Genomic DNA, 15,003 nt, shown 5'->3' with positions numbered 1-15,003 from the left:
TCCATAGGAAGAGGTTTCTCCGCCTGTGTGTCTCCAGGTACTGCCCTGAAACATTTGCCTGCATGGACTGAATTGCAGGACAAAGGTGTGAATACCTAAAAAAGGTGGATATAGAATAAATGCTGGAAAGTTAGTGTGAGTGTAGCCAGTCTGTGATTCTTTTTTAACATTTGGTCAGGTCTTAATCTCTTTTTCTTTCTGCCCTTCTCTCAGGCGTCTCTTCAGGAACACTTTTTTTTCAACTGTCAGAAACAGAAGAAGAAACTCCTTACTCCTACATGACTGATACATTTGCAGCAATGCTTACATGAGTGTTTGTATTAGAGAAGACTATTACAAGAAGGGAAGAGGAAACACTATAATCAGTACCAAAAATCTTTGAATGATTATTAATGTAGAAAGTGAAAATAGAAAGCCAAACATCTTTCAAATATCTTTTTCACCAAGTATTTTTCTTCCTCTTTAGGACAAACTCTAATTTGTATCTGAACAATATTTCCTATTTAGTGCAAGTGTTTATTTCAAATATATATATACATGCATATATATACATATATTATATTCCCTGGTGCTTTCAGATAAAAAGTTTGTCTGTCACGCAGTTTGAGGCTTAAGGCCAAATAGAAAGTGTGGCAGCTGCTCCATGACTATTTGAGGTGACCTGTAGACAGAGGTACTTTTATACATGAAAATTCTCCCCTCCCTTTTCAAACCAGAAAAACAGGCAAGATGCCAGGAGCTACAGGCTAGGAGCATATTTGTGAAGGGGGAATACACCTGCCAAATCATGAGTTCCCTGAGGACTGCACAACCCTCCATACCCTCCATGCCCTCTCCTCCACTGTGCAGCATGAAACAGCTTCTGCCTGTGTTGAACCAGGAAATACTGAAAACAGTGACCTATTCCCAGGGTCCTTCCTTGGAGTTTCCCTGCTAATGTTATTTGAGCCTGTACTGTATCCTGCATAATAGTTCTCTATTCACGTACAGCTAGCATGTAGCTACACTACCACTGCCTCTCTTACCACAGATTTAAAAGGTTCAGAAACCCCTGTGAGAGTGTTATAAACTACAGCGACTTCAGCCTATTCAGAACAGATGTAACACCCGATATGGATGAATTAGCTTACCAAAACAATAAATAATTAAAAAAAAAAAAAAGGAAGGTGGAATTGCAACTACAGAATTATTGAACCACAAAGTTTAGATTAATGTTTCTATTTTTTTTCTTATCTGTACTTCCTAGGCTTGGAACAGAATTGTTTCACTGCAGTAGTAGTAATTTGGCTGCTGAGAAAACACTCTTTACAATAATTTCACCTAGGTACAACTCAAAAGTGTGCCATAAAATTTATAATAGAAAGCAAAAGTTTTACTTTTTCCTGAATTTACATTGCAAGAGTGAAGTACAATGCCATCCTCAGCCCCCTTAAGAGCAAACTAATTCATTGTCAAAATTCAACGTAACTAATAACAAAGGGCCTCTTGCCCCATGCAGCACAGCCCCAGTGAGATACTATGCTCTTAAAAATCTTGTCTTAACTGATTTCACAACATTGCCAACTGCATGTGAAGTTTGTGCCTCTCAGCCTTCCAACGGTAATTATTAATATACTTAGAATATAAATCTTATACACTGTACCAGAGAGTGTGGAATCCTGATCATGGATAAAAAGCACTAGCTAAAACATAGTTAGTCTTTATAATTTAAAGCTTCTTAAACCCCCACAGCATGCAAATTTGGCATTCTGCCAAACCAAGAGAAGAACTAGGGATAGCGTTGTTTTGTTTCGTGTTTTTTTTTTTAACAATTCTTATTATCTTGGAGTTGAGCACTATTTAGTTCTTCTTGTAAGCTGAAGCAGTTGATTGTTTTCTAAATTGTTTTTGTCAGACAGGGTTAACATGGCTTTCATGAATGCAGAACTGTATGAGGTAGTGGAGAAGACTTGGTGTATTTCAGCACAGACTGACGCTCCAAACTATACTTCTTCTTTTATGGCATAGCTGAAACAAAACAAGGTAAGATGATGAATAGTGGCATCTAAGAGATCTCTGGGATCATCAAGAAGTGCAACCACCAAAGAAACCTATTATGAAACATACTATTCCAGTGGTATCTTGTTCCATTATAGCCCCCAAAAAAAGAAATCAGCATTCTTTAGAAATGTGCTGAATGTGAGGAAAATGGAACATTCCTCCTCATCTGCTGGAAATACTCTAAAGTAAATAAGGATGCTAAGAACTGGGCAGAAATACTGGAAGTAATTTTTTAAAATAACAAAAAAGCAATGCCAATGGAGGCCCCTAGTCATCCTGCTAGGCTTAGCCCTGGAAAGAAATTATAGTTCGGGAAACTATATCTACAGATAGCTGCCAGATGGTTAATCATGGTTAGTGGAGAACACAAAGGGCTTTGCTTGATGATCGGGCTTAGCGAAATAACAGATGTCCCCAAAAAACTGAAAATTTTACAGATTTTGAGAGTTCTGAAGCCAGTAAATTCATACAGTCTGGCTCACTAAGTCAAATCCTTCATTTTAATGTATGTCCGACCTCACTTAAATGTTGACTCTTGCCTGGTTGCCAGGAAAAGTCTTAACAGGCTTGTATCTGAGGGGAACAGTTCAGGGTTTGACTCTACTATCTGTATGCCATGACCAACATTAAACTAAGATGAGAAAACAATCAACTCTCATTCTTGTTATTAGTTGCTGGGCTGGGAAGCATTTCCCATAGACAACATAATGTTGTTACCTGTGTTTACTATTGTCTTCTGGGGTCTTTAGATACTTTGCAAAAGTAGGAGAGTGTTACTATTTGCGAGAAGAATTCAAGTAAATGACCCAATAAATATAACACATAATAACAATAATTAGAGAAATGTGGGTGCTTTTGTCACAAGAGAGCGAGTTGCATACCCATTTTACAAATGTAATCATAAAATGACAGAAACCCCAGAGGTTTTAGTGCAAGAAACAGAGAAGACTGAAATGTTGAAATTTAGTGGAGTTTTTAAGCAATTTATTGCTTAAAGCAACTGATTTAAAACAGTTTATATCACTTTCCATGTAAGGTGGATAATAAAAAACATATTTTCCTTTTCTTACAGAAGCTGAAAGTTATACTCTACACAAATATGCTTGGCAGAGCCACATTGTTCTCCGTGTCTTTCCAATAATCTCTTGTTGCTTGCCTTTTCCTCCTCTTTACCTTGAGGATTTGCAGTCCTTTTCGGACAACTTACTTTGCTGTTATTATCTCTGGTTCTTTTTTTAGCACTATGGTTTGACTCAAATAGGAAGTGGATTTGCTGTATTTCCTTTCCTTTCAAGCTGTGTGAATGTCTGTCAGTTGAGCAGTAAGCATCCTGTCCTTGTTTTCTTGTTTTTCCATTTCACTTCACAATTATATTGGAAATCCATTTCACAAAGGAATTGACACTAGTGGTACCATCTATGTTCCAAAAAATAAAGATATGTTTCAAAAAACAGTAACTGAAAAAGCACTATAAAAAATAGTAGAAGATCATTATTACTGTGGTATTTTCTTATATTTTTGGTTAGATCTCACTCACCTGGGCAGCCTATTTTTTGGAAAATTGAAGATGAAAACTTAAAAAAAAAAAAAAAAAGGAAAAAATCACATCCATGCAATCAGAATTTCCTTCTAGTCCTTCTTTTAAACATTAAGTTTTTCTGAGGAAACTATTTTTCAGTCTTCATTTGTACATGGGCAACTTTCACAAAATATTACATGGGCAGTACATATTTTGTGCACAACCAAATGAAATCCCCTTGCAGAAAATGAATCCTGTCTGCCAGAGGGAGTTCACTTTTTTGTCTGTATTTTAGATTCAGCTGCAACACGTGAATCTACAGAACTATCACCTATATGTAACACAGATAAACATGTAACACAGATAAACTGCACTAACAGTATAAAATCTCATATAAGGTTGCTGCTCAAGTAAGGACTTCTCCCACCAGAAACACGTCTGATACATCCTAGGAAGCTTTTTCTTCTCAGTTAACTTTAATTGGGGTTGGGGGGAGGGGGAGGGGGGGAAAGGATGTTACTGCATCTTGAGAATAACTTCTCTTTTGATTAAGAGTATTTTATGAAGTTGCTGAACAGTTCAAAATACTTTCACAGTGATCCTCTATGTCTGCAGGTAATGCAAAATGTCTTTTCTGTTATAATCATAGATAAGCATTTAGTTCTTATTAATTTCCTAGACTCAATCTGTTTTAAGAGCATATTGACAAGTTTATTTCCACTCAGTCATGAGTCAGAGTTTAGTCCTCCATAAAGTTAGTGGAAGTCAGCAGAATCTTGCCACATTTGACAATGGGAACCCAATTCAATTACTGAATTCGACAACAAATTCCTATTAATTTAAATCAAATCAAAATTAAGATCAATACACCCTTATACTCATGCTTGCTTTTTTAACAGCGGCTGAAATTTTAATTCCTCAGAGAACACCTTCACCTTAAAGGGGTCAAAATAAAATACTCATTAGCCTTGCTAGTCTAGGATTTTATCAGTAAGTTTAATTTTACAGCTCAGGAACAGAATCACTTAGCCTTTGATATGACAGAAAATTGTGCTTCTTCGTTATATTCATGCCATCAAGATGAATATATGTTACTACCATTAAGAACATTGACAACATACATGTGGAAAAAAAAATAGTTATAATATTATTACCAGTAGAACTTTTTTTTTTACAGTAATTATTGGAGCATTGTATCAGATTACATTCCTTTTTTCAAGAAAATCATAATTGATTAATGAGCAGGCAAAACATTGTTTCCTGAGCAGACTGGAAAAGTACCTTCTTACAGCACAGAACATACTCACAAATGATACAAAAACAAACAAACAAAAAAAGTAAATCAGTTACCACTTTAGAGCTATCGAGCTTACAATGTGTGAGCTAATAAGCCTAATCTTGTCGTGGATCCAGCTTTGGATAATTAACTTCTTCCTGCCTGCAAAATCCCCCTACATAATCAGCTGGATATAATTTAGGGCTTCACATTATTAAATAATTGTTACATTCATCCTAGACATGGCTGAATTCAGTCATCTGTAAAAAAGATTTCTTATGCATAGAAATGCGACTAAACTGTCTGTCCTCATCCCATTTTTTTTTTAATTTTATTTTTATTTTTTAAGGCTGTGGACAAAGAATTACTGCTTACAGGAAAAAAAAAAGGGAAAAAAACAAAGAAAAAAAATGTGTGAACACTGAGAATAGTTTACTCTCATCCCTCAGATACAAGGGTCAGCAACTTGTCAAGGATTATATGTCAGATTGTATTTTTCTTTTCTAAACCAGTGGCTGAACTTTCTGGAAGGAACTCAGCAGGCGCCAGGAACTGCTGCTTCCCAAGGGGTAAGATCCCATCACCATACCGTCAATAGCCTGTCTGTATGTGAGGTACCAGTTTCCAGCTGACACCAAGTCCTAACTCTGGAGGCTGTAGGGGCAATAAATGCCTTGTTGTAAGTGCCACAGCTGCCAGCTTTGCATCCTGAGAGCGAGCTTGTTAATCACATATGCCTCTTCTTTCCATTTCATATCTGATCCTAGGTCACAGACCGTGATACCAGCCCACTCTGCCAAATTTTCCTCCTGACACTGAGACGTGATCTGGAGGACACCAAGTAAAGCCAGAGGTGAAAGTTAGGAGATGGAAATGTGGCAGAGCAAGCAAGAAAATTAAAAATAAAAAGCTACAAAGGAAAATGAGGCAAGAAAGGAAAGCCTGACACCTAAACACCGCAGAAGAACAGAGACAGCTACTTCAGGTTATTCCTGAGAGCACTGAAGGTTCTAAAAAACCTTAACCTACAGGTAAGCTTCAAAGCAACTTTAGACAATAATTTACACACCTGAGAACCTTTCACAGGGGCAGGAGTGGTTCACAAGACATAAGAATTTATATGCATTTCTGAGATACATGTATTCACACTGCTAAGGACTGCGTATAAAACATGAGCACTGTGAAAATGTTAACACCTGTTGAATAAACCAGCACTACTCAACGAATTAGTCTTACACATATTGATTATCACAGTCATATAATAAAATTCAAATAATATGTTATGAAGTATAACTCTGGAGCAAATATTAGCACATTCTTTCTTACAGGATCTATTCAGAATAGGCACTAAAAGATGAAAAGCCTACGTGCTTCAGGATGTATTGATACTGACATGACTTGAACTTCACCTTGAGTACACACATATTTCCAAGAAGATTCACCTATTGCCTCCCAAAATATATACAAAGCATACTTCGGTCAGCATTGAATTGAGTCAGAATTGTCATTCAGCTGGCTGAATGGCAAGTAGTACCAGTCACAGAAGAAAGGAAAGGCAAAAGAAAAGTGACAGAAAAGTGAGAATGAAAGCAGTAGACAACGATATTGCAAAGACTGAGGGAATGTTAGTCTACGATTATCATAACAATTTGGTTTGCGTGTTACATCTCTCACCAATAACATTTGTCTGTCATTTTCTTTAATCTTTTAGGAGCCTTGGTTCTGTGAGAAGGTCTGTATCTTACCACATGTTTATAAACCAGCAAGAAAATGAGCTCCTTGTCCAGACTGGGATGTCTGAGCACTGCAACAGAAGGAAAAAAAAAATCACATCAGTGATTAACTGGAAGTTGGAGTGTCAATTTCTGAACTGGGGACTTGCCTCTAGAAACAACGGTTTAAGGTTCAGTGTAGGAGATTCCTTTAGGCCATGATTCTTATCTCCCTGACTTACATCTTAATACAAGTTTTCACTGCTGTTGGTACTAGAGAGGATTTTCAGCACTGGGAAATTGGGCTTGATTTTTCTATGCCTTATGCATGACCACCATAATTATTGTTCGCTAAATTCTGACTGCAAAGCACTTGGTAATGCAGGTAGTGAGATGAGACCTAAAGGAATTCTCTGTAGCTTCAGATTTTTAGCAGAATTACAAGAAAAATCATGTTTTGCCACATACCTGAGTGTGAGGATAAATATGGCACACAAATGTTCAATTAACTTTCTCCCTACAATGACACTTTAAAAGGTGTTATTCTGAAGGAATGATTCTGAACAAGCTGTGAATATAACAGCTGTATAACAGCTGTATTTAAACTAATGTCAAAGAGAAGAGAGAAAACACGAAAGTAAGACTGGCAATGGAAGAGGAGAAAAAGAAAACACCAGAAGATAAATGAAAGAAAGAACTCTTAATAAATTGTGAGTGCTAATGGTATAGCAGAGGAAGAAGAGAATATAGGTCAGAGATCAGAAAGGTAAACTGCAAAGTTGATTGTCAAAAGTAGTGAAGCATGTGGGACAAAAATGTTTTCCTCTTGACTTTATACCAGATATGCAGTTGCAGTATGAATGGGATAATACTGATCATTACTGTTTCTTATATTTTCCAAAAAAAAAAAAATGTTTCCTAGGTACCTAAATATAGCTTTCACTTTAAATTGTTTAAGAGCTATAGCCGTCAGAAGCTATACCACAGTCTAGTATGTCTTAACAATGGGAAATTATTACCAAAAGCCTACTCCTTAGTTCCCTTTCATTCTGTTGCTTATTTCATTCTATACACAACCCTTTTGTGCTACAATATCATGTACAAATTCCTACACTCCTTCTTGAGTCTTTTATTTACACATTCACACACACCTGGTCTGCTGATTTTTATTTTTTTTTTAATAATTTCTTCAGTTGTTCCTATCCTCAATTCTTCTTTCCATTCCTTCATTACATGACATTCCTTCTCTCTCATGAATGCACTCCTTTCTGGTGACATTTCTCTAGCTGTAAAACACTTGCAGCTGAATATATTTTTCTACACACAGCCTTACCTGTTCTGAATAACACCAGTGTAACTGTAGGCAGCCATGAATGAGGGGCTCTCTAATACAGAACTTTGCTTCAGTTTTATGGATGAGAATGTGTTTCCCCATGACTCTCAAAACCTTTGCTTGTAGCAACAAGCTCCATTCCCTTTGTGTTTTGTTACAGCTCAAGCAGAAAACTTCAAGCACAAAGCTGTCAAGATCCCTTCTTTAATGCTTCACTTTAAGGCAATTAACTGTATAACATTGCTGATGCCTTTCTTCCTGGAAATCAAGTGCTATCTCACTGTATTGATTTCTGTAGGTATAGCAAGGAAAAAGAGAAGAAGAATTGCCAGCAGTTTGCCCGTAGCAGATATCCCCTTTATAAGCTCCATATACCCTGCAGTATCAGGAAGCCAATCTTTCCAACCATAACAGCTTAATGCATACCCTGCATGCTACAACAGAATAGACCTTCAGCAGCTGGGTGTTACCCTGAAGTGTGAATTCATAGGAAGCAAATTCATGGTTGTTAAAGCAAGTCATGCTGCACTGCTTTCTACCGCATTCAGGTTCTTTCACCACAACAATCCTGCTAAGTGCTTTCCAGCAGGACGGAACATTGAGCAGCATGACTAGCAGTTACGAAACAGCACAACTTAAAGCACAAGGCTGTTGTTTGCTATAACATCTCTCCGTGCACAGGAAGGTACATAGTAGGCGTCTTGTACTAGCTGGTACCTCATTGTCTTTTAGATGTGGTAGGCTTTTTTTGATGTTGTGTCGCTCTATTATCCTGCTTTCCCTGTGCAAAATAAGAAGTATTTCTTTCACCACCTCCTTCACTCAGAGGGCGGTGAGGCACTGCAGCAGGTTGCTCACAGAGGCTGTGGGTGGCTCATCCCTGGAGGTGTTCAAGGCCAAGCTGGACAAGGCCCTGAGCAGCCTGACCTAGTGGGTGGCGTCCCTGCCTATGGCAGGGGAAGTGGATCTGGGTGATCTTTATGGTCCCTTCCAACCCAAGCCGTTCTGTGATTCTGTGATGTGCTAAGAAGTAGTGGGATTATCTTTCCTACTTGGCCACAAAGATTTACATGAGCAATACGGCCAATAAGAAGTATTCCAGGAAATGTAGGTCAGTTCTCCATTGTCAAAGCAATCTAGTATTCAGACATGGTAGGGTCATGTGTGAAGAACAATAAAATGAACCTAAATATCATAGAATTTCCTCTCAACATCTAATCTAAATCTCCCCTCTTTTAGTTTTAAACCATTCCCCCTTGTCCTGTTATTGTCTGCATGAGTAAAAAGTTTCTCTCCATCTTTCTTTTTTTTTTTTTAAGCTCTGTGTAAGTATTGGAAAGCTGTAGTAAGGTCTCTTTGGATCATTCTCTTATATCTATCTCTGTCAGCCTGTATCCACAGGAGAGGTGCTCCAGCCCTCTGGTCATCTCTGTGGCCCTCCTCCCTCTGACCCACTCTAACCGCCCCACATCCTTCCTGTGCTGGGAGCCCCAGACCCGGATGCAGCACTCCAGACGGGTCTTCATAAGGGCACCATCCTCCCCTCTTTTATCATCTTCTGCTATTTCTAGTTAGGCTTTCTTGTCCACTAAGAGTTCTGCCCCAAGCAGAAGAACGCATCCAAGGACGCATCTAGACTTCGGTTTGTATATGCAGAATCACAACAAAGATTTTTAGTAGTTACCAAAAGCATTTTAAATTCAGGAGCAGCTCCCACATGCAGCAGAAGTGACTGCAGCATGTCATAACACCTTCAGCTCATCTCAGCTACCAGTCTGAGTCAGCACTTCCTTGCAGTGAACTGCAAGTTCGCTGTATTACTCATCCAAAGTTAAGCATTTTCTCTGTTTGATTAATTCCATCCTTTTCAGTATTTCTATCTTATCTGCTATTTCTTATTTGCTTTCTTTGATTTAGAAGCCTTTTCCTTTTTCTGTCTTCACTTCTGGCCAAGTTCCTCCAGAGAAGGTCGGGCCGCTTTTTTTTCTGACGGTCCTGCCCACTGTCTTTTGGGAAAAAACACAGCCTAGCAACATGTTCCACCAGTCAAAGCTTCCAGACTAGGTCTAAAACAACATTAGCTTTACAATTTCCATCCTAGAAAAACAAGCGGATTGTTTGGTTCAGCACTAGTCTGTCATATATGCCATTATTTTTCAGTGATCTATAACCAATCTTCTTCCTAATCCACATGCCCTGGTGCAGCTTCATGGTATTGCCATTCCTTTTCCTGAGCATCAAGGAGTAATTGCAACAAATTATTGCTCCAAGTTCACTTCAACAACCCTAAACTCCCCTGACAAGTTCATCACACGCAGAGGAGTCAGCTATTCCCATTTCCAACGTCTTCCAAAGATCACAAGTCTTTTCCTGAACTGCTGAAGCCTCATTACAGATCCCAATTAAATTTTGCAAGACTTTGTGCTGCGTCTCCTATTTCAGCAACCTACCGGGCATAAGGGTACTGAAGAATGGGACCAGCTCATTCACTGTGGCAAATCCTGATGCCACATGCAACATCCGCTCCTTGGAGTAACAAGTGTTATCCAGTGGAGGAGGCTGAACATACTTGGTTGGTTGCAACTGTGGCTGCTTGGCTCTGTGAACTTTTATCCCTTTGTCACAAAGTCTGCAAACACCTAATTATTCTAGGGAAAAAGCAGCATCCTCTAACCTCCCTCAAAAGCAAGTAATGAATTACTACAAAGGCTGTTTTTTGCTGCCACTAGGCAGCTCGTGCTTGTTAAGTTATGAAGCTGGGAAATGCTGTGACTCTCACTAAATCATTTCCAACAGTTACATCACCAGTTTTGCCTTGCTGTTGACTCTCAGCTTGCCTCCTCCCTCCTCCTTCAGGGGGCCTTACCCTGACTTCGTGACTTCGTGACCTACAAGACTATGTCTTCACCACAAGAGTCTGCTCTGTCTGGCCACCCAGGCCAAAGGACTGGTCACTTCACTCCTGGGGGAAGAAGTGGCTTCTCTTACAGCCAAACGATGTCAGAAGGCAGAGATCCATCTTGAGGGTAAGGACACTGAACACCCTACTTGCAAGTTCAAGTGCAGGACAGTGACACAAGCCGAGATAACACCATCACTTTAGCAAGAGGTCTGGATGTGTCACTGAACCTCCCAGATGAATAGTTTCACAGAGTGATTCAGCCCTCTCACAGAAAATGTCTTTGACAAGTTGTGGGTCAAAACACCACCATCAGGGGTGTTGTTGTTCATTATCTCATGACTTTGAAAATCGCTCTCTAAATCCCAGTTTTGGCAGCAGCCCATCTACAACAAAACCAGACGTATCCAGGACGAAGGAGTCCTTTCACACCCCAGTGTATCTATGAGATGCTTCATGTCCTTATATCAAAATAACAAACAGATTTCAGAAAGACCTTTTCTTCCCTTGAATACATCTGTTGTAGGATTCAGTAGATTTTGCATTGACTGCAGACCTTGTCACAACCTGCCAAGAAATGGCTGAAACAATCCATTTTGAATGGTACAAGTTTGGTCCTAGGCTTTCTTTACAGCATCTCTAAAATTTGTTTACCCCCACAGTCAAGCAACTACGTAGAAACTTCTGCCAATCCCTGAATGTTCTTCAGGGGATATTGCCCATCTCCATACTACCAGTCTACCCCTTTCTCCCTGGGGCTGAAAAAAACAGGGTGTGAGTGCACGCGCCATCTATTTTCACCCTAGCTGTGAAGCATGCAAGCTTGGAAATGTCCTGCAGAGCCCTGATCTGAGCGATGTGTTGCAACACAAGCCGCGGTGTATATGAGCAGATGGACGGTTCATCCCAAAGACCTTCCTATTCCTGAAAATTAACTTCCTCTTATTCTTGCCTCATACATTTAGTAAATGTGATACATTAACTTGTTTCATAGAATGCTTAATTCAGTATCTAGATTAAAGTGCAGGTTTGCAGGAACTTTTTTTTTTTAATGGCAAAAAAAAATAGTAATAATTTCTCTGGGTATTTGAAACTTGAAATTAGAGGTGTTCATATTACCTATATATGAGCACTCTAGTACATACACAGCACAGTATACAGCAATGTATTGTGTATTAATAGGGAAGAATATAATGCAATATACTAAACTAAACTGAGTCTTTCAGGAAATCACCCATGTGCAGAAGAGGCCCTTCACAACACACTTGAAGGGCCTAAATGTTTTCTTTCCCTGAGATCCCAAATGTCCTGAGTCTATCAAATGCCACCCATAATGACATTAACCTGTTTTTACCTGTTTGCACCAGAAAGCATGCCTAATGAAGTCCTAAGAACAGCCAGTTTCTTTGCGTTAGAGAAAGCCAGCCGATATATTTTAAAAGGCTACAATCCCGAGAATTTATTTTATATTCCCAGCTACAGGGCCCCGTGCCAGCATTACAGTTCCTACAGACCATGTCGTTCACACCAGCAGGATCTCGGCACCCTGTGTAAGACCAGAGTCGCGAGTTTCATCTTCATCAACAAGATTTCAAAACGAGCATTTATTACTAGAGAGGATGCTGACACAGAACTAGAAATCACTGCAACGTGAACAACACCCACCCACCCCATTAGATTGAAAACTCAGGTTTCAGAAGAATAAAAGCAAAACTTCACCCATCCAGCGATGTAACGTAATTGCCCACAACATTCAGTCCTGCCCGTGAAAGAAGATTAATATGAACCACCTCTGGGGTAGATGGTAAACATTTAAGGAAAATATACATGTTACCACATTTAATTCCATTTACTTCCATTTGCAACACAGATGTCAAATTATTTCCTCTGAGTAGCAAAAAGTGAGTCAAATGGCAGCCCTGACCAAAAATTTCTGGGCTGAGAAGACAAAAAAAAACCTGATCAACAGAGACAGTTGAGACTGTGTCCAGGGCACCCGTGAGGACAGTGGCTTACACCAGCATCCATGCCACAGCTGCAGTTACGGCTGGTGTTAAATAAAGGGCTGATTTGTGCCCACTGTCTGACACTGTAGAGAAATGGGACTCAGCCTGTTCACGAGACTATTTCCTTACAGTTTTATGGTATTTTTCTATACATCTAGAGTTGGCAGAAGGTTCTGAAGAGGAGATAAGTTATATAGGCGAGGATGCCATCATTAACTTTGAAACCTGTAGAAAATCTTTGGGAAAGCAAATCTTAAAAGAGATCACACAATACTGAATACCACTACTAACTTGTTACTCTATTAATCGCGATTTGTACCAATACAAAAAAAAAAAAAGTACAATTGCAAACAAATTGTTCGTCTGTGCAACTTCAACAATGTGGAAATCATTTCACACCAAGTCTATAAATCGCCTGTGAAATATACCAGTTCTTGCTTATTTGGGGAGTTACAATTTATGTCAAGTGAGGCCTGATACGGGATTGCATTTGAAGTGTGTGGGGGGTGTTGTTCTACAAGTTCTGGAAATAAATCAAGAGTTGCTTCAGGCTATCAGATTTCGGAATGGGAATGTCACAAGAGGCTTTCTGTTGGCTAGGGGAAAAGGGGAGACTTGAGCCTCTACTCCTGGAAAGTCTATTTACCAGCAGAACTGTAATGATCTTACAGGACAGAGGATATGCTGGAACAAGAAAGAAAAAAATACAGTATTATTGCTGTCCTTCTAATTTGAGTCTGTTTCCACTTAACCTTTTACTGCCAAACACAGATTTATTTGTTTTATTTTATTTTTGGAGTATTCTGAGGCAGGGATATCCATAAAGATACTAATTTAAATATCTACAAAGATACTAATATAGAACGCCTACTAATTACACATGATTCTCACATCACCACAAGCACAAACACATCTGGAACCACAACCTGAAGAGAAAGCAGAAAGTGACAAATCTTAACGCCAAAGTACTTTTCTTCATAATGAACAAACTGTGCAACGTTGCGCAGAGGTCACTTGTCCTGATACTTTAGGAAGGGTATGAACACCCAAAAGCCTGCATGAGGAGATGGAAATTCGGTTAAGTGCAAAGACAACCAACGGGAGAAACAGCGACACTACAGGTATATGAGGCTGCTAGAAAGTGTGCCAGCTGCGGATAGGGAGGTGAAGTAATCAGTTTAAACTGCGGGTTACATAAGTACCTATCAGAAATGACTTAAGGATAGCTGATTTTGTCTTGAGGAAAGGTGGAGGAGCTAAATGACCCCTTGAGCGCCCTTCCAGCTTTACTTTCTGCTGCATATGAAATGTACAACAGCCACAGCGTTAATAACAGTGATGTTCCTGCTGAGGGTAGTAAACCATTTCAGAACATAAAACTAAGACCGGTATTAAATCTGTTTAAAGTTTCAACCTGTGAGAACATGTGAACACGTCAGAAAAAGGTTATCTCCCGCTATCCTTCCTCAAAGTTCTTAATCTTTTCTCATTAGCAGCTCATGCCAGCCAGCATTTGAGACAAGGTATTGCTGTAGTTACCCTACTTGTCAGGCCAATCCGCATACTCCCCGAACGACGTGACTAAAAGCGTATTATAATCCACTCAGGCCCAAAAGTTGTCGAAGAAATACACAGGCACAAGGCTAGAGCCGTGTGGCGAGAAGGAGCTCTGGCATGCATCATGGACGTCTGGTACGCTCCTGGGTAGAAGTGGCTTAGTTTGAGGCTCTCGGCAAGGCGTAAAGTTGTGGCTGTGGCACTGAAAATCGTGGCTGCGGCATTTAAATGTCTTTTTTTCTCGCTTTGGAAGGGGAGAAGAATGACCCGGGCTCGGGAGGGCAGCCCGCAGCCCCCGCCCGCCCCGCTGACGGGAGCCATTTTTGGATCCGCCGACCTGAGGAAAATCCCCGGGGTCACCCCGACGCTCCCCGGCCCCACACCGGCCGGAGGACCTCTTCCAACCACCCCAAGCAGCCGCCCGCACCGTTTACGGGGACCTTCACCAACCCACGGGCTCCCCGTGCCCCGCTGGGTGCCCGCGGCCCCTCGGGACGCCCCTCAGGGGCGCCCGCCCCTCACAGCCCCCCCCTCCCCTCCGCCCTTCCCGGGCTCCTGGCAGCGGCGGGCGCGTTACGGGAAGCTCCGCCCCCTTGCCCCCCCCCACACCCCCCCCTCCCCCCTCCCACCCCGCGGCGTCACGCGCCCCCCGCGCCAATGG

General features: G+C 40.4%; 1 long non-coding RNA gene across 2 annotated transcripts; it reads right to left on the bottom strand.

Annotated features, from left to right (window-relative positions):
• Positions 1 to 4,041: 4,041 nt before the first annotated feature.
• Positions 4,042 to 14,955, bottom strand: LOC308185912. 2 transcript variants are annotated; one of them, XR_013943816.1, is made up of 3 exons: positions 10,331 to 14,955; positions 6,510 to 6,639; positions 4,042 to 5,662 (listed from the first exon to the last, which is right to left on the bottom strand). It is a non-coding gene; the product is annotated as an uncharacterized lncRNA (long non-coding RNA). The 2 variants fall into 2 exon arrangements; XR_013943815.1 differs by having other exon boundaries at positions 4,042 to 6,639.
• Between the last annotated feature and the right edge of the window lie 48 nt (positions 14,956 to 15,003).

Source organism: Anser brachyrhynchus (assembly GCF_964034855.1).
Source record: "Anser brachyrhynchus genome assembly, chromosome: Z".
In the NCBI taxonomy this organism is placed as follows: Eukaryota; Metazoa; Chordata; class Aves; order Anseriformes; family Anatidae; genus Anser; species Anser brachyrhynchus.
This window is presented reverse-complemented; position numbering and strand designations above follow the sequence as displayed.